General features: G+C 54.7%; 1 long non-coding RNA gene across 1 annotated transcript in view; it reads left to right on the top strand.

The window, feature by feature from the left end:
* Positions 1 to 13,803: 13,803 nt before the first annotated feature.
* Positions 13,804 to 18,904, top strand: part of LOC118992045 (uncharacterized) — a 46,101-nt gene continuing 41,000 nt past the window's right edge. Inside the window, exons 1-2 of the long non-coding RNA XR_005067532.1 lie at positions 13,804 to 13,926; positions 17,608 to 17,833. This is a non-coding gene — a long non-coding RNA (uncharacterized LOC118992045). The remainder of the gene's footprint in view (positions 13,927 to 17,607; positions 17,834 to 18,904) is intronic.

The following is an 18,904-nucleotide window of genomic DNA, read 5'->3' as shown; positions in this document are numbered from 1 at the left end:
ACACCTCTACCTTTTCCAGGTTCACTCTTACTTTCCCCTCTGCAACCCCCTTTTCCTGCTGGAGCCCTGCTGTCCCCTCTAGAGCATCCTTGTTTCTCTGTATCTCCCTGGAGGGTGCCCGGGGCTGGGTTCCCATGAAGCTCCTCCTTAAGTCGCAGCCCTACTGCCCATGCTGGCTCTGAGAAAGGGCTTGGGTGGGGGCCCTGGGCCTACATCTTGGCAGTCACCCTCCTTTCTGAGGTTGAGAAGGGTCAGAGTTAGGGGAAGTCACCCTCTAGGGCCCAGAGGGGCTAGCAACCTGGGCCTTTGACACTGGCCTGGCACAAGTCAGACGGGGGCAGCCTGAAGGGTTGAGTCTGTCCTTCTGGAAGCTGCTGAGTTATCAGAGGGAAATGAGGGGCTAGGACACATGGGACGTGCAGGGACTCACACCACCTGAGGGTGTCTGTGCACACATGCGTGTGCCATCCATGCCAGCCCAGGGCATTGCAGGCCTGACCCCAAGGGAGGGTGGTGGGAGTTCCGGGTTTAACACTCAGCCTCCCTGCATTTAACACACTCAGTGTTGTCTGGGGCCCAGCAGGCTTCTGACCAGTCAGCACTGTTATTATTTTTATAGTTAGGAGCCTAAATCACACTTTCTTTCCCCCTGGGCAAAGCCTGCTTTCTACATGAAACCCCAGCTGGTGGAGGGCTGGGAGTGGGCGTGTAAAGCGAGCCCTGGGCTGGGCCCTGACTCCGCCTCCCTGCCAGGTGCAAAGCCCGTCCACCTCCCTAAGCCTCAGCTTCCACCCTCCAGGATGCCCGCACACCTGACAGGCAGCTCTGAGTCTGAAGGGAAACCCCGTGTGCAAACTGTGTAAACGCCACAGCACATCGTAAATATGGTGGTGCCACTGGTCAGCGTTGTTTACTGCCACCGAGTGCTGTGTCCACATGGGAAGGCTGACCGATGGCCCCTTATTCCCTTTGTTATGGATTTAGCTCATGCCCTTGAAAATGGGTTGGGCCGCCTTGGCCCCTGAGATGTAGAAGACGGTTGGGTGAAGTTCACTGGGTAAATAAATGAGTGGATGAATATGCAGAGAGGCGTCCACGAGTGCAGGTGCTGAGGCAGAAGGCTGTCCCCCACTGAGACATCGTGGGGGTGCCGAATCATCTGATATTTGAGGTAACTTCTCACTCCCGGTCCCTTTCAGGTTCTGTGATTTGAACTGAGTTTTGCGCCCTTTTGAAGAGCTTCTTGCTCTCAAGCCTTCCTGGGTCTGGTGCTGAGCTGGGCACAGTACCTTCTGTGCCCACAGGGTCCTTTCCTTAGGCATCTCTGGGTTAAGGTATGAAGAAAACCCACAGGCAGTGGAGCTGAGACTCAGGCAAGGCCAGGGGCGAGGCAGGGGAGGAAAGCATACTGTTTAGAAGGTCAAGGCTGTGTGTGTGTGGCACCTCCAACCTTTGTGGGTCAGCCTGGAAGGCTTCCTGGAGGAATCAGTATTGAATCTCAATGTGAAAGACACTGGGCTGGCTCCTGGCCCCAGCAGTCACAGGCTGCGGTGACTAAGATACACCTACCCTCTTCCTGCCCCACCCCACACCCAGTCCATGGCCCTAGGGGGCAGGAGGGCCCAGCGTCTTGTTGTGGTAGCAGAGGGTCTCTGACCCAGGTGACTGTGAGAACTCCCAAGCCCTCAGGTTTCTGACTCACTTGGGCAGTCTCTTGGGAAGCTGGGGCTTCTAGGTGTGGTTCTGACACTGCCTGACCTGGACCGGTTCTAATCTCTCAAAACCTATTTCCTCCTTTGCAAATCAGTGGTTAGTAAAGGTGATCATTCAGGCCCCCCAGGTGAGCTCTGCCCTCTCCTCTTCCAGTGTTAGGACTGGGCAGAGGCCGGCTGGGAGCTACCTGGTCAGCTCAGCCTGAGACCTTGTGCCCTGGGGTGAGCCAGGGGTAGGGGATGACTTCTCTCTTTGCAGCTGCCACCTTCTGGGGGGCATTTTGGGGGTTGGAAAGAACACACAGCCAAATTCACTTCCTGGCATCTGTCCCCCTCCAGGCCCCTTTGTTCCGTTTTTCCCCTTGGTGGTACATTCCACAGAGGAAAGTGATCCCTCACTCAAGGCCCGGAGGATTACTGGGTGGAGAGAAGCCTGTGTTGCCCTGGGAATGTTCACGTGGCCCTTTCTAACTGGCACCCTCCCCCCACTGAAGGCCAGAGTAGGGCGATGGCCCTGGCACTCCTGGGCTGAGGGGGCAGCAGGGCCTCTGTGTTTGGGAGGCTGGTCAGCCCCTTTCTTCCTCCCTGGGATCAGTGACCCCAGGGTTGGGGGGTGAACTGTATTGAGCTTCCAATGGGCCCTCTAAAAAGGTGGCTGGGGCTAGGCGCTGGAGTCTTTGTGTGCCTGGGTTCACCTGCCTCCTCACTTCTGCCCTGAACCCCCTTCCAGGCTGAAGCCCCCCTTCCATCCCTCCTAAGCTGGGGATTTCTGCAGGCTGAGCCAACCACCTGACACTAATCATGGTGCCTTCATCCTGTGGGGGTTAAGCTCCCAGTGGCTTTCCCTGCCCCCACTCCAGAGGCCAGGCCTGGGCTCAGACATTCAGGAGGCTCAAGCCTGCTAGGACCCCTCTCAGAAGAGCTGATAGCCAGTGTTCTCTCTGGGGGCCCTGGAGGGTGGGTGAGGAGGCAGCTTATCCTGGGGGTCTTGGTGGACAAATTAAGGTGTTCAGGGAATGTTAGGGGCTGCATGGGGTGCTCCCTGGAGAGCTCTGGGGCAGAGGGATCCCAGGCAACCTGACCCCTGGAGGGCAGGGAAGTCTGAAGATGGGAAACTCCCAGAAGCCCCATTCTTAACCCAGGCTCACATAGAATCACCTAGAACAATCTTAAAAAATGCCCATACCTCAGCCCCACTCCTATTAATTTTGATTTCATCAGCCGGGGTAGTGGCAAATATTTAAAAAACTCTCCCTGGGTTATTCTCATATACAGCCAGTTTGAGAGTCGCTGCTCCATTCAACACCCCCTGGTGCCCTCGAGACTCATGCTCAGCCATCAGCAGCCCTGTGAGGGAGGACACTCTGTTTAGTTGGGCAAGGCTGGGTTGGAACTTGGGGCTTTTTGCCCAGTAGCAGGCCCCAAGATGGGAACAGAGAGTAATGTCCATTGTTTGGATGTTAGGATCTGTGTGACCCTGAGCAAGCTGCTGAGCCTCACTGTGCCTGACTTCCCTGTTGTGGTCATGGGCCAGAGTGGCAAGGAGTGAAGAGGTGGCGCATATAAGGCACCAGCAGCACTAGAACCAGGATGGGGTCTGGGCAGAGGCTTTGTTCATTATCCATCCCAAAAGTCTGTACAACCGTCAGGGCTAGAGCCTCTCCCAGGTGGAGTGGGGAGTTCCCTGGAGGTTCCCTGGTCCTTAAAAGAAGTTGTGAAGTCCGAGGAAAGTGCTGGGGAGAATGGCTCCTCACCCATCAGAAACCATGCCCTTCCTGCTGTGGGATGTCACTGGTACCAGTCCTACAGCTCCAGGAATGGCCACGAGGTGTCGCCCTCAGCTCATACTTGAAGGGAAGGCAGCTTAGCCGGGAAACTGAGTGGAGAAAAGGGATAGGACCACTCCAGGGAGTAGGTGAGGTTGGAGAGGGTCCAGCCTGTTGGGGTGGCTGTTAATTTCTCCAGGAAGGTGATCTGCAAAGGTTCATATGTCTGCTCTTAGAATTCTCATTCTCATGCTCATGGCACATCACAATTCAACAGGTTCTTTATGGGCATCTGCTGCACAAAGTGGGTAAGAATCTTATCGAATGCCTACTACGTGCTAGATCATGTGCACACAGTAGACCATACAATACTCACAACAATGCTTTATGGTAAGTGCAACTATTAGTCCTGTGTTACAGATGAGGAAACTGATGTTCATACCTGGTATGTGTTGGGCCCGAGCTGTACAAGGACAGAGGCCTGTCTAGAGACTGAATTCTTTCTCCTACACCAGGTTAAATTCCAGGACGTTCTAGGATAGAAAACCTGCACCATGTTGGAAGAGGATGTGACAGCCAGCAACCCTACCTGGCTCTGCTAATCAGGAGCTAGTGAGGAGTTCAGACGGGCCATGCTGCTGGGGGGTGGGGCAGTGGAGGGTGCAGTGCACGCTGGGTGTTAGGCACAGGCAGGCTGCAGGCGCAGCCACAATGAGAGGCTTTCTCTGTCTGTCTGTGTGCCTCTCTGGACAAACTCCCCGCCTCAGAGGTATTACGTTTTCCTCACCTGTCAGTTCTAGGGGTAGACTTGGTTTGTTCAACACTCTGTCCCTGCCCCCTGCCCTCTGCCAGGCTCTGAGCTGACCACTTCTCAAGACAGAGATTGAGGTGGTCAAGACAAGCCACTCCTACCCGCAACCACCCCACCTTATGCCTAGATCAGTGGTCTCCAAATTTTTTTGATCATGCTCATTGCAGTAAAAAAATCTGTTAAGCAGCCCTGGCTGGTGTAGCTCAGTGGATTGAGCGCGGGCCTGTGAACCAGAGGATCGAGGTTCAATTCCCAGTCAGGGCACATGCCTGGGTTGCAGGCCGGTTCCTTGCAGGCCAACTCCCAGCAGGGGATGCACGAAAGGCAACCATACATTGATGTTTCTCTCCCTCTCTCCTTCCCCTCTAAGTATAAATAAATAAATAAAATCTTTTTGAAAAAATCTGTTAAGCATGTACTTGTAATATAAGCATATCTTTTTGTTGTTTACCTTGTAAAAGACACTCACATTAAATGAAAAAAAGAAAAGATGAGAAGAAAAATGATGTCCTGACATTTTCCTCCTGCAGCCCCGTGCCCATGCGTACACAGGACTGTAAGACCCAATGTCCCAGGAGATGGGAGGGCAGAGTCAATCCCACCCCATTCAGGATGGGCGTGCAGTCACCATTCCAGAACATCCTTCCCACCCAGCAATGCCAGGGAGACTCTCCAGGGTCAGGAGGCAGCAGGAGGGATAGGCAGGGCCGTGAGTAAGGAGAGACCTGGATGACCTGAACAAGAGGCAGGTTTTTATTTTAGCTCCGAATACTGAAAGTTTTGTGATTACTTTGTCTCCTGTCCCAGGACTTACAGAACCAGGATGTCATGTCCCAAGTGGTATCTGATTTCAAGTACTTGAGGTAGTTCTAGTTCATTTCCAACAGTTTAAAAAACATCCTCCACCCCGGGAACTGAGGATCGCTCCCCATACCATGCACACTTGGGACAGGAAGGAAAGAGCCCAGCTGGGGAGGCACTTAGTGCACCTCCTCGGGGGCTTCATCCTTCACTGCCCCTCCTGGGTTTAAGGACCCTGTGACTCCCTTCCCTGAGCAAGTCCTCCTGCAGGACCCAGGCCTTGGGAGCTTCCTTGAATATGGGTTGCAAGAGAGGAAGGGCAAGAGGCAGCGTCTGAGGCACAGAAGGGAGCCCCTCTAAGAGGCCCCCTTACACGGAGAAGTCTCAATAGAAGCCCCTTCCCCCCAGCCGTGGCACCGTGCTGGAGAAGGACCAAATGGCATGTGAAAGCATCGGTCTGCTCCCAGGGTGACTGCCAGGGTGGCAGCCATGATGGCCGGGTGGTGTGGGTGCCTTTGTGCACAGTGACTGGCTATCTGTTTCTGCAGTCACTGGGCGCTTGTTCTGTGGGACGAGGGGTGTGGGGGTGGGGGCACGGCCTGTGGCTGGGCATGTACGTGAAGCTGCGCACGAACAGCCTCACTCACCAGCTCTACTCTTGCCAGGTACAACCAGCTGCTGTGTCTGACTGCCATCCGCCTCCTCCCCTCCTCGCGCGGCCAGACTTGGGGGCAAATGACTCGGCAGCGGGCATCTCCCCTTGCTTGGACCCACTGGGGCACAGCCAGGTTGGGTACTCTGCCAACCCCTCCCCCACTCCTCCCCAGGGGGATGGGGTGGTGAGGCACAGACTGGGCACAGGCAGAGAGAGCTATGCCCTCTCCTCTCCCAAACTGTGGACAGGTAGAGCGGGGCAAAGGGGGCTGAAGGAAGAGTGAGTTCACTGTTTGGGGCCAGGAAATAATTTCCATGCAAATGAGATGCAAACTCCCTAATGAGTTTCCAATTAGGAGACCGAGGCTGTCATGCCCAGGCAGCGCCTGCGAATTTTATGAATGGGCCTGGCTGGGGGATGGGGTAGCGCGCTGGCCCGCCCCGACATTTCCCTACGCTGCGCCTGCCTGCCTGCGACATGCCGAGCCGCACGTTGCTGCCTCCCGGCTGGCTGCAACCTGGCCTGCTGCCAGCCGGTCAGCTGCTTCGGATGGGGCTCGGAAAGCTGCCGGCCAGAGTCCCCGCCACACCGCCTTCGGTGGCAGCGAGGTGTTGGGAGGACAACACACCCCCTGGGGCCCTCTTTCTCCCGGTTTTTGGAGTGGTCGCTGGCACAAGAGGGAGTGAAGTTAGCCTTCAGGTCCTGTTTCCTTGAGGGTGGGCAGCCCTGGGAGGTCACTGACCACAGGAGCCGGGTAGGCCCCTAAGTTCGGTGGTGCTAGCAATGACCTTGGGTGGGCTGGAGATACAGTCTTCCCTAGGTGTCCTGGGTTTCCCAGTTGCGGATTGATTCCAGGACCACTGGGAATACCAAAATCCATGGATACTCAAGTCCCTTACATAAAATGTTGAAGTATTTGCACAGAACATACACACTCCCCCATATACTTTAAATTATCACTAGATTACTTGTAATACCTATTCCAATATAAATTCTGTGTAAATAGTAGTTATGCTATATTATTTAGGGTTTAACAAGAAAAAAGTCTGTACACATTCAGTACAGAGCAGCCATCACAGGCCTAACCGTCACCAGCAACAAGTTAACACTTTTTAAAGAACTCTTCCATCTGCAGTTGGTTGATATGCAGGACCGGAGGGCGGGCTGTGTAGGTGTAGGAGAGGGACCAGTTCTCATCCCAGAGCCCCCTGTACCTCCCCATTCCTTCTCATGCCAGTTCCCACCAGCTTATCCTCAAAAGGCCTGTTCCTAGCATACCAGGGTACCTGCTTAATTTCTGCAGGGCCGCCCCAATCTGCTCTGGGCCTTGCTCTGACCTGGGGCCCAAGAGTGGACCTCCTAGTTGGCTGGGTTCTCTCAGCTCTCTGTGGTCTGCAGGGACTCACCAGAGTTTGTCCTATTAGGCCACAGACCCTCCTTTCCCCCCGCTGCTTTCAGAGAAATTAATCACCTCTAATTAGAGTGCCTTGTTCTCTGTTCCCTCCTAGGCCTCAATCTCCACCCCTGGCAGTCCTCTTCACACTGGCTGGGTCTGGAGGGGCCTGGCCAGTAAGGTGGAAGTCAGTGCCCCAGGGAGTGGGGTAGGGGGAGGGATGAGAGGGAGGGAGCCCTCAGTGCCATTTACTTCTTGGGAGTGGTCCAGGCAGCCAAGACTTCTGTCTTCCTTAGGGTCTGGGGACTTGGATTCTTGTGGGCCTGGTGAAGGTCAGAAGCCAGGGCTGCCTTTGGAGGTAAGACCTGGGTGAAGGGTCTTACTCTTCTATTCCCATGCTGAGGCCCTCTTCAGAAGGAGCAACTTGAGAGGCAGGTTCTAGAATATGTAGTCTTCAGTGGCACCTGCTGCCTCCCTTACCCAAAATATCAGGAGAGGCCCTAGATGCCTGGGGGGCGGAGTGGGTAATCCATCCCACCGCTTTTCTCTCTGTCCCAGCCCCTCCCTCCACAGCAGTGAGAACCTGTTCATTCTGTTCCTCCTACCCTGCAGATGCCCCAAGGCACAGTCCCCATGGCGAGCATGGCCTACTCTGCCCTGACACCACCCTGACAGCACCCTGGCCCACGTGTGAGACGTGATTGGGAGGATGCCCTGTGGCTGGAGTCAGGGCGCTGGGTTGTTGACCTGGGTCTCACCTCTGGCAGAGCTGGCCTTTCCTGAGACACAGCAGAACCACACAAGGCTATGACTCAGGCCCCTGCACCACCTTGAGCCCTGCCATGCCAAAGCCAGGGCTTGGGCCATCCTTGTGTATGTGGAGTGGGGGCAGGGACAGAGATCTGTAAAACGGCAGACTTTTCTCTGGAGTCACCTGCTCTCCCAGCTGTGAGGAGCCAGGCCATGAGTGGAAGGTTCAGAGGTTTCAGTCATGGCTGTTCCTCCCAGCCCACCACCCCAGTAGAGTCTGATGTGAGGGCCCCCTGGCAGGACACAGCAGCACCAGAGTCAGCAGGTGGGTGAGCTGTCCAGCTCAGGGGCAGGTCTCTGCACGCAAGAAGGGCTGCCTCTGGGGTGTTTTAAGCCCCCATCTGCCAGCTTAGCTTGCCCTCCTTGGCCCACTGAAAGCTGGCCCAAAACTCCCACCTCCAGAAAGGCTTCAGCATGCCTCCTTGACCTGTGTCCAGCTGGCCATCGCTCTCAGCTGGCTCCCAGTTTTCTCTGGTTTCTTTGCCTCTTGTCCCTATCTCCAGACCCTTAGTGAATGCGTGGGCAGGACTCTGTTCTTTCCCGCACTTCCCAGTGGCCAGCAGAGGGCGCCGCCCCAAAAAGGAGGCTCCAGAGAGGGAAGAGGCGAATCCATTTATCTGGATCCAGGCACTGTGCTCACGGGTCCGTTTCTGCGAAATGAAGTGACCCAGGCCGCCTTTCTTCCTGGGGATCTAGACTTAACCTGTCAGCAGTGGGCCAGTGGTTAGACCACAGTTTGAACCCAGGAACCCACCCAAGGTGGCTGCCTTGGAGGCGAACAGGTGACCCTGGGCAGGAAGAGAGGATGAGGCAGCTGCTCCCCCCAATAGTTGAATGGGAAAGGGGCACTGGAAGTAGCCAGCTTCCCTCCCTTGACTCTGGGAGAAGTTTTGGGAGGAGTTGCATAGAATAGCTGGGGTCTAGGCTGCTGTGACCTCTGTGCCACAGGTGGGTTCCTGGCAGGACGAGGCAACTGGTCTGTTTGGCATTCTACAGGAATAGAAGATCCACCCTTTGGTGGCCTGGCACCATTACATTCCTCGGGAGCTCTTTACAAACAGGTGTATAGGCACAGCCCCATGATGCAGCAAATCACCCCAACCTAGGAGGGTCCCTCCTGACACGCATTTCTTTTAATGTGGGCCCAGGGGCCTGGGCAGCAGCCTGTTCTTCTGAGTTACCCCGCCTTTCTGCTGCCCTGAGTGCGCATGGCGGAATGCTGGCTTTCTCCTCGTGGAAATACTGGGGATGGGCTCTGGTGTCCATCTGTTCATGCCCCTGCCTCCAGGTGTGAGAGAGAGAAAGAGACAAGGGGAGTTCAACTATGGTACCCTTCAGGGACCCCACCCCATGAAAAGCGGAATGGGGTAGGGCTTGCTATTGGGTCACCTCACACAAAAGCCTGGGAATGGGATTGGGACAGGAAAAAGAGGTGATTTTTCCTGAGTTTGGGTTCTGGGGAGGGTATAGACACACACCCATGAACAAATGAAAAACCCTTTTGGTCGGCCGGCTGTGTTCCAGGACGCCGGGGCAAGGAACAGTGGAACGGCTGTAATGGCCTTGCAGAAGGGAGCGACGGTGAGGAGGGGGAAGTGCAGGAGGCGCGTTGTGTCTACCCGGGCTCTCTCCCAACCCCTCACCCTAAGATCTCCCTCGCCCCGCCGGCTGCGGGCCCCTCCTCCAGACCTGGGCGCCGCCTCCCCCTCCCCTCCTCCTCCTCCTCCCACCCTGCGCTGCAGCTGCTGCCGACGGACCATTCTGCACGTAGCGAATGGAGGAGACGCACAAGGGAGGCCTCAAGTGCGCGCGCGCGGGAGCTGGAGCCGCGCGGGAGGGGGGAGCGGCTGCGTGCGCGCGTGCGCGAGGTGCGGGGCCCTGAGCGCGTGCCGGCTCCGAGCTCTGGAGCGCGCGGCTCGTATGCGCTCGTAGGTTGGGGATGCTCCGTGTTGGGGCTCTCGCTCCTCCCAGACTCTGCCACTGCGTTCTGTTCCCCCTGCAACAAGCCACACCTCTACCCAGGCCTTTTACATCTTCCACCCCAATAGCACAGTCATTTGCCCGTAGTAGGCGCTTCGTGATGACTGGATGCTGAAATGAGTTGATTCCCTCGCCCTCCTCAACCTCTGGGCCACTACCACTCACGCCCCGTCCCCAGCCCCCCGTCCTCTGCCACTCAGGGGCATGGGATGAAGCATCTCCTGGTTGTGCAGGCTGTGCACAAGGCAGGTGCAAGGCCTTGCCAAGGGGTGTCTGAATAGAACTGGTTGTCCTTTGCACCTCCTGTGGTGGCAATGCAAGTGAGTTGAAGGGGACTGGTTAGTGGCATATGGATGGGGGTGAAGGGGGCTGAGGGTTCTTTGTCACATATTAACTTGAACTTGCCTGAGTTTGACATCTCTGAGCCTGAGTTTTCTGTCTGCTGGGAGTGCAGCATCCACCTAGTTGAGGACTATAATGTAGTCTGTGTGTAACATGACTCATGTGTTGAAGGCAGATGCTCAGCAAGAGCTAAATCATTATTTTATTTTATTTCTATTATGTGTGGACTGGCTAAAAGGCTGGGGGCACTTCCCTAAGCTGTGTGTCACGGACAGAGTGAATTCAAATCCCAGAGCTGACAGCTCCTTGGAATTGGAGGGGGTTTTGAGAATCCAGGGGTATGTCACACTTCTGTCATCACACAAGAATGAAACATTTCACGCTGGTTTTCCAGACACTAATATCCAAGATTTTAAAGAGAGATATTTTAGGTGGAAATCACCAGTGGACATTACACACTTTCCTGCCTTCTTAATCAGAGGTTACAGGACATGTGAGTCTTATGACTCAGAGTTGCTATGGTTACAAGAGTCCCGGTTGTAACACAGTGCAAACCCAAGATTTCATTTTTCCCGGCACCAGAGCTTCCTGCCATCACGGCTGCATTTTCATAGTTCTTGTGTCTACTTTTCATGGTTCTTCATCACTTTATCTGCTGCTTCCCCATTAGCAGTCTCTTCCACTGCCATCAGTCTGCCTGCCTCAGGGGACCGTCACCCCACCTCATTCTTCTCAGTGTGTCCCTGTCCTGCTGCGGGCCCAGGGATCGGAAGGTGACATCTGTTGGAGGATGTGAAAAACAGGATCTTTTTGAACTTGACAAATTATGTTAAAATTCATCTGGAGAAATAAACATGCAAAAAGAGCTTGAAAAATTCTGAAAGAGCGGCATTCTAAGGGACAGCCAGAGCTTACGAAAATGTCGCATAAAGTTCCATTAGTAAAACAGTCGGGCGCTGGCACAAGAACAGACAGACGGATCAAAGGGACAGAAGAGAGCACAGACACACACCCGTGGCAAATGAAAATTAAATATATGAAAAAGAGACATTTTAGGTCAGAGGAGAAAAGAAGAGTTAGTCAGTCAAAACGGACAACTGGCTAGCTGTTTAGGAAAAAAAATAAAGCCAGTTCTCCACTTCATTCCTTAGTCTGAAATAAGTTCCAGATGGGTCAAATATTTAAATGTAAAAAGAAAATCATTAGCTTACTAAAAGAAAACATTAACAAAATAATTTTTAAATATATAGTCTTGGATTGCAGAAACGATGACCCAAAATATAGTAATCATGAAGGGAAAGCTTTTTTAAAAAATTGGCTATGTACAAATGTAATATCCTAAATCTAAAGGCAAATAACAGACCAGGAAAAAGTATTTTCTATATATATGACAGATGAGTTCTTACAAGTCAATAAGGAAAAGAAAAGCAAATAGAAAACTGGGCAAAGCTCACAAACAGAAAAGGGAACAAACAGAAGGGCTAACAAACAGGCGAAAACACCCCTCAGTCAGAGTGTGAGAAATCCAAAGGCAGCCATGGTGAGGTTCTCCTTTTCCTGATCTGCATGGTGACAGCCACAACGGCAGCCCTTTGCTCTGTGCCCTCGGCATCCTGGGAATCGGTGGGCAGACAGTCACGCCTGGGACCCGGGGCCCCAGGCACTCGTATGCGAGAAGAATGAATTCACAAACTGTTGTTTAAACTACATGTACAAGTGTGTTCACTGCAATATTATTTCCAAATCTGAAAAACTGGAAGCAATGTCAAGTCCATCGAAGGGAGACTGATTAGCTAAGTTACAGGTTGTCTGAACACGGAATAGTGTGCAGTGGTGAACAGGCATGAGGTCCATCTTATTTATTTATTTATTTATAATCCTTACTTGAGAATATGCTTATTGATTTTTTTTTTAGAGAGAGGAGGAGAGAGAGACACACACACACACAGAGAGAGAAAAAACATCTATGTGAGAGAAACACTGATCAGTTGCCTCTCTTATATGCCAAACCAGGGAGCGAACGTGCAACCTAGGTTTGTGCCCTGACTGAGGACTGAGTGAGGGCACACTTCTGGTGCGCGGGATGAGGCTCCAACCAATGGAGACCCTCTGCCAGGGCAAGAATGAAGTCCATCTTTGTGCCTTGAGATTCACTAAGCAGAAAAGCGGATGGCAGGACTTTGCTTTGACGCTGCTAGTCAAAAACGCATACACCCTCCGGGCAACACCGGCCTCGCGCAGAGCTTGTGGGACACTGGGAATCTTGGGTGGCTTCAGAAATACCTGGGTCGGGAACCATGGGCTGGGGCCCAGCAGGCTGTTTTAACACTCACTCTAGAAGGTTCTGATAGATCACAGTTCAGAAGTCCTGGTGTGGGGTGTTATAATTTGTGTAAAAAATATGGATAAATCTATCTGCCCTCCGCTTGGAGGATTTGAGATTCATGAGCAGAATAAAGTGAACTTTGATTTTTCACTTTATTCACTTCTGAACTCTTCAGACTTTTTACCCTGAAAATACATTACTTCAATTTTCTTAAAAATAAAAAAGGGGGACCCTGACCATTGAGGCTTAGTTGGGTGTGGTGCCAAAAAACAGAAGTCTGGGGGTTTGATTCCCAGTCAGGGCACTCGCCGAGGTTGTGGGTTCATCGTGGTCAGAGCTGACCAACTGATGTTTCTCTCTTGCATCGATGCTTCTCTCCCTTTCTTTCTCCCTCCCTTCCCCTCTCTCTAAAAATAAATTTTAAAAAATCTTTTTTAAAAAGTGGTTAATAAACAATCTACCCCAAAAGACAAAAAATGGTTGCTATAAGCAGGGGAGTATTATTCAGCCTTGTAAAGGAAGGACATTCCAAGGTGAGACAGCGCGGCCGAATCTTGAAGACCTGCTGAGTGAATCGGCCAGTCCCACAAAGGCAAACACCACATGACTCCACTGTGATGAGGCGCCAAATTCAGGGAAACAGAAAGTGGCATGGTGGTTACCCGAGGCTGGGGGGAGGGGAGAACGAGGAGTTACTGTTTAAAAAGCACGAAGTTTCAGCTGGGGAAAGACAGAGAACTACTGGAGATGAATGAGGGCGATGGTCCCGCAAGTGTCAATTACTTAATGACACTTACAAATGGTTAAGATGGTGAATTTTCAGTGAAATGTGCACTTAAAATGGTGACTCTTATGTTCTATGTAACTTCCCATAGTTTTAAAAACTGCTAAAGAAAAGCTACCCGCCCAAAACGGTGTGTAAAGTAGGGAAATGATCGAAGCGGCCAGGTTCTGTGAGAACCTTCCTCTAGATTACAGACTATGAACTTGAGGGCTGGGCTTGGTGGCAACTCTTTGTGCTGTGGAGTCTGGTTGCAGCAAGTCTTGGCGTCCGACAAGAGCGAGGCCGTACCCTCGCTCCACAGTGGGAAGCAGGCCTGATGAACGCGCCTCCATGAGAGGTGGCAGAGGCTGGCAATTGGACAGATAGGGGAGTGGTTTAGGTGCAGAGGCATGCTAGGTTATTAGAGACGCTGGGACGCTGGTTGCCCCTTGCTGGCTCTCCATGTGGGTCAGAGCTCTGCAGAGTGTGGTGAGCCCAGGAGCCTGGGGGGAGTTGGCTCTTGTTGGGAGAGGAGGGAGAGAAGTCAGGATGAGCAGAAACTGGCAGGTAGGACATGGGTTTCTTGGGGACAAGTCTGTGCTTAGATATCTGTCTGGAGCAAGGACTGTGCTTGAAAGAGGGATGACACCAGGGTGGGGTTTGGGAGAGGAGGGCGTACTAGCTAAACTGGAGCTAGCACAGCCAGCGGCCGGGGCTCAGAGGCAGAGGAAGGCGCGTTGGCTTCCGTCAGCTCTTCTGGCAGCTTGGGGGAGAGGGCTCTTGCACTGGGCTCTGGGGACTTCTCCGGGTTGCCCGTTCTGGCCTGGATGCACATCTGCCTGTGCATCCAGAAGCCCGCCTAGCCCAGACTCTCCCTCTTCAAGGCACCGGGAGTCCAGGGCTGCCGGGAACCAAATGGAGAGGGCTTGTGGCTTGCAAGAAGGGCCCTAGAGGCGAGCTCCTGCAGCCAACAAAGGAAACAGGGAGGGATGGGGTGAATCTCCTGAACTTCTGTGAGTTCTCTAGGACTAGGGCAGGAAACATGAGTGAGGAGACTCCGTTGTAGAGATTGGAGGCTTCTTGCCTGACCCCCAATCCCGACCCCCAGGAACAGTTGGGGCCGGGCACTTAGCCTGCACCCTCTCAGCAAATTCCTTTCAGGAAGCTGGAGACCAGTGCCTGACCTCAGGGAGCTCACAGTCTGACCAGGCCACCCTGACTCAGGCAGAGTGAGCGCCCGCCAGACTGGCTGGCTCACTCCAGGGCTGCATCTACGCTGGCTCTGCAATAGCCAAAGGCCTCAGTCCCCACATCTGTGTGGTGGGTTGATAACTCAGGGCACATTAGCCATGGTGATGCCCAATTCTCAGTGCTGGGTGGGGAGGCACACTCTGACCCTGCCTGGAGGTGGGATTGTCAGTGGAACAAGGAGGGCCCAGGAGTCTTTGCTTCCACTGTGGTCACACCAGCCCTGGCACTGCGTGTCCCTGTGGTTCATGTCCCTGAAAAAGAGTGGGAGGTATGGAGGAGACAGGGGGTTTTGGAGAGAAGTCTGGGGAGAGCCCAGCTCCTGACGTGGACAGGTGATCAAGGACGTGGGGAGGGACCCCCAGGCCCATCCAAACCATTTCCTGCCTCCTTTGCTACCAGATGCATCTACTCTGGGTGGGGCTGCACCCTCTTGGTGACCCATTGGAGTAGGAGGCCACCCTGTCCTCTAATCCCAGGGTGGGGCTAGGGTTCAGGATAGGGATGAACTGATACGGTTTGGGACCCACTTCTTGTGTTGATTTGGACTCATGGAAGCAAGAGCCCGCCTAGCTTGGCCTTCCCAGGCCACAGGGACCCAGGATTGTCTGCCCATTCCCATGCTCAACGGTGGATCTAGGGGGCAGTGGACCTGCAGACCCCTCCAGCTGAGGGTGGCCAGAAGTGAGAGACTGATACCAAGAATGCTGGCTCTCTCCACTAGATCCCCACCCCGCCAGGCCCTGGCAGGCCTATGGGTCCTGCACACAAATCCTATGGGTCCATCCAGCCTGGTAGATGGTTCAGCTAGCACAAGAGACTGGGGCTAGACTGTGGGAGGGACCATCCAGAGGGGTGAGTGGGCGAACCAAGGGGGTTGCTCAGCGACTGGGGGGGTGCCCCTGTCAGTGTGTGTAATTGTCCTTTCTCAGGATGGGGTTTTGCTGAAGAAGTTGATTCCTCCTGACTCAGATTAGTCTGCAAACCCCGAATGATGTAGATGATGAATGAACCACCTGTTCTAGATCTAAAGGGGATTCATATCAGATTCATTTTGATGGGAAGGACACAGCCCCTGTCCTCATAGAAACCCCAGTCTGAGGGGAGACCTGTCCTCAGGGAGCCCCAACCTGATGGGGAAATGCCATGTACTCCCTATTTCCTGGAATGTTATTTTCCCTCCCCAGGCCCATCCTCGGCTCTCCTGGAGGTTCCCTTCCCCAGGAAGGGTTGGGTGGGGGGCACTGGACCTCCTGGCTGGTCTGCTGCTTCCTCCCTGCTGACTCTGCGCCTGCTCACTGTGCTTGCATAAAGCCTGCGGAGCCTGAGTGTGAGGGCTCCCAGAGGGGAGACTAAGTCATGGTGACTCAAGGGTCCCCTGGACCCCCTCCTCCCATTTCCTGGGGCTGTGTGAGAGGCAACAGTGGAGCCCGGGGGCAGGGAAAGCAGGGGCGCTTATCGACTCCCAGTCCAGGCTGCCCTCTCCTGTGCAGTGGGACCGTGCATGCGTGTGGGAGACTGAGGGCTGCTCCAAGCACGTCCCCGCACAGAGTGAATCACGGAGCAAGAAGTGGACGTCTGGAAGCCAGATGCAGCCCAGCTGTCCGGGGCAGCGAGCCCAGCCACCCACAGAACAGATGTGACGGCTTTTCTGTCTCCCTCTACCCTCTCTGTCTTACAGCCTCTCAGAAAGCACTTCTGGGGGATTCTCTTTCCTTACAGTGAGGCGTCCTCTCCCCCCAGGAGGGTGGTCCTGAGGAAGTGAGGACAGGGCCTCCCCACATTTACATGTTCCCACCCTCACTTACGCCTGCACGCTCCTGAGTGCACTGGCGTCAGCAACAGAGCTCAGGCTACTTCTCCCCATTGGGTTAGAGGGTCTAAAGGAAGATGTGGAAGGTGACGGCACACACGTGAACAGCAGGGGCTCCCTCAGACCAGACACCCCAGGCTGGGGCTCCCTGAGTGCAGAGGCTGAGGGAGCCAGCGTCCGGGCTGGGCTAGCTGGCTGGTGCATGTGCAAAGTCAGGCGCTGCTTCCAGCCCCATCCTGCTACCCAGGAGCTGTGTGAACCTCAGCCTGCCTGGGTTTGGATCCCGACTCTTTCTCTACAAGCTCTGGGAGCGCAGCCCCAATTTCCTCACCTATCCAATAGAGATCACACTCCCGGTCTGTATCCTAGGCTTGTGAAGATGAAATGGAGCCACATGTGGGCCACACTCCCCCCTCACGGTCTAAGCTGGAGGGTTAGGACCGGGGGCAGGAGGGCGGGGGAGGGCTGGCCTGACCAGAAAGACATGGGAGATGGGCAGAGATGCCAGAGAAGAAGCAAAGCAGAGATGCTTGCTGATCAGCTTGGGGGAGAAAGGCTGAGGGGGCTGGGTCACCAGCCACGTCACAGATGCTGGGAATCTGCTGCCTTCCCGGCCACTGGAAGTGAAGTGACCACGGGAGGCACCACAGCAGACACAGGAACACCTCGAAGGCTGGGGAGGTGGCTGAACAGGACGAGAGAGGGGACTGTGGCCGACTTCAGCTCCCTGATGGGCACCTACAGCCCTGCCCTCAGGGGGACCCCAGCCGGAGTGACACTGTGCGCTTGTGTGCTGTCACCTTTTGTGTCCTCCTCAGACCCTCCCGTCTGATGGGGAGACAAGGCCTCTGCCCACAGACTGCCCTCCCGGCGCCACTGCGAGAACTGGCAGTCTTCCTGGGGCAGGACATGGGGGACCCAGGGTTAAACGATGGTGCTTGAGCCAGCCAAGCCACCAGAACTACCTGGCTAAGCGCGCTGGTGGCCTGCGGCAGAGCCCAAGGGTCGGGGAGTGGAGCCGCTCTGTGGGTTCGGCCCACGGCAGTGGGGGCTGGGGTGGTGGATCCAACTGACCAGACAGAGCACATTCTAACCACTCCATAGAAGGACGCTTTGTGCTCTGCTAGGTGAAGGGCTGTAGCACCTTCCTGCTACTGCCTGATGCCATCACTGTGCCCACCTTATAGACAAGGAAACATTGGCCTGGAGAAGGAGTTTGCTTGGCCAAGAGTGAGAAGTCACCCGTTGAGCCCATGTTGGTCAGACTGCACACTGCTGTTCCGGGGGTTAGCAGGGAGCATGCCCAGCCCTGCCCCTGCTCCCGCTGTGCTCTGCTGGGCAGCGCTTTGCTTCTTGGCTCGGCCTGCCTGGATCTGAATCCTGCCTCTGTCTCCACCAGCTGTGTGACTGTGGGTAAGTTATGCAACCTCTCTGTGCCTCTGTTCCCCTGTATTAAATGGCTATAATGTAATAGTACATATGATATTGAAGTATAATTGGCGTTTGTGAGCTGGTGACTCAGAGCAAGCATCAGGCCTCTTCCTTCTCTCCCACCCCAAGCTCCTCAGTCTAAGGGGAGAAGAGAAGTAGAGAGACAGGACTTGGCAAGATGGGGCTAAGGTCTCTTTGGAGATGGAACATTCCCCAAAAGGTACACAGGGCCTGCTCGGGGCCCCTCTCTGGGAGCTGAGGGGGGAGCGGGAAGCCTGACTCCCCACAGGTGCCATCATCACAGGCCTCTAGTTCCCTCTCCACTGCAGAGTGAGCTTGTGGGCTCCTGGCACATACCGGGTGATAAGGGCCGCCCAGCAGGCCGGACGTGGACTACGTGAGAGGCCAGCAGAGGCGGCTGCTTGGGCCAGCAGCTGCCTGCTCAGCTCAAGGGGCCAAGGCCGAGAGGCTAGGCTGTGGGGTCCATTGTCTGCTTGTTGCCCACGCCCCTCCCTCTGGCAAACACAGACTCAGCAGCAGCCGGCAACAGGCTCTTGGCAGAAGCTCCGTCCTGCTCTCCCCACGCAGGCACGCCCTGGCCTGCACGTCCTCGCCTGGGCCTCTAGCCACTATGGTGCTACCCACTGCACTGCCCCCTGCTGCTGGTCCCCACGGGCACTGCTTGGGCCCCTGGGAAGTCCTTGGAGGGTGAGCCAGGGCCTGGGGTCTCATTTGGGGGTTGTCATGGGCTCAGTCCACCTCGTGGGACAGACTGAGAAGAGGGCAGAGGAGCTGGGGCAAAGTGACCTCTGCAATGTGGCCTTGAGAGTTATTGAAAAGTCCGTGCTGGATATGAGGTCAGTAGGTGGACGATGGAAGAGAGAGCTGGTGCTGACCAGTGGCATAACCTTGGGCATCCCCTCTTAAGATTCAGTTTCCTTAGCTGTACCACGCAGGGACTGGAGAAGATCCACCTCCAAGTTCAATATTCAGTGATTCACGGCACAGTTGCTCTTCCTGGCTGAGCACTTAACCCCAGTTGAGACCAATGGA

This window comes from Sturnira hondurensis, unplaced genomic scaffold (assembly GCF_014824575.4).
Source record: "Sturnira hondurensis isolate 20B ecotype Veracruz unplaced genomic scaffold, ASM1482457v3 Scaffold0000880, whole genome shotgun sequence".
Taxonomy (NCBI): Eukaryota; Metazoa; Chordata; class Mammalia; order Chiroptera; family Phyllostomidae; genus Sturnira; species Sturnira hondurensis.
This window is presented reverse-complemented; position numbering and strand designations above follow the sequence as displayed.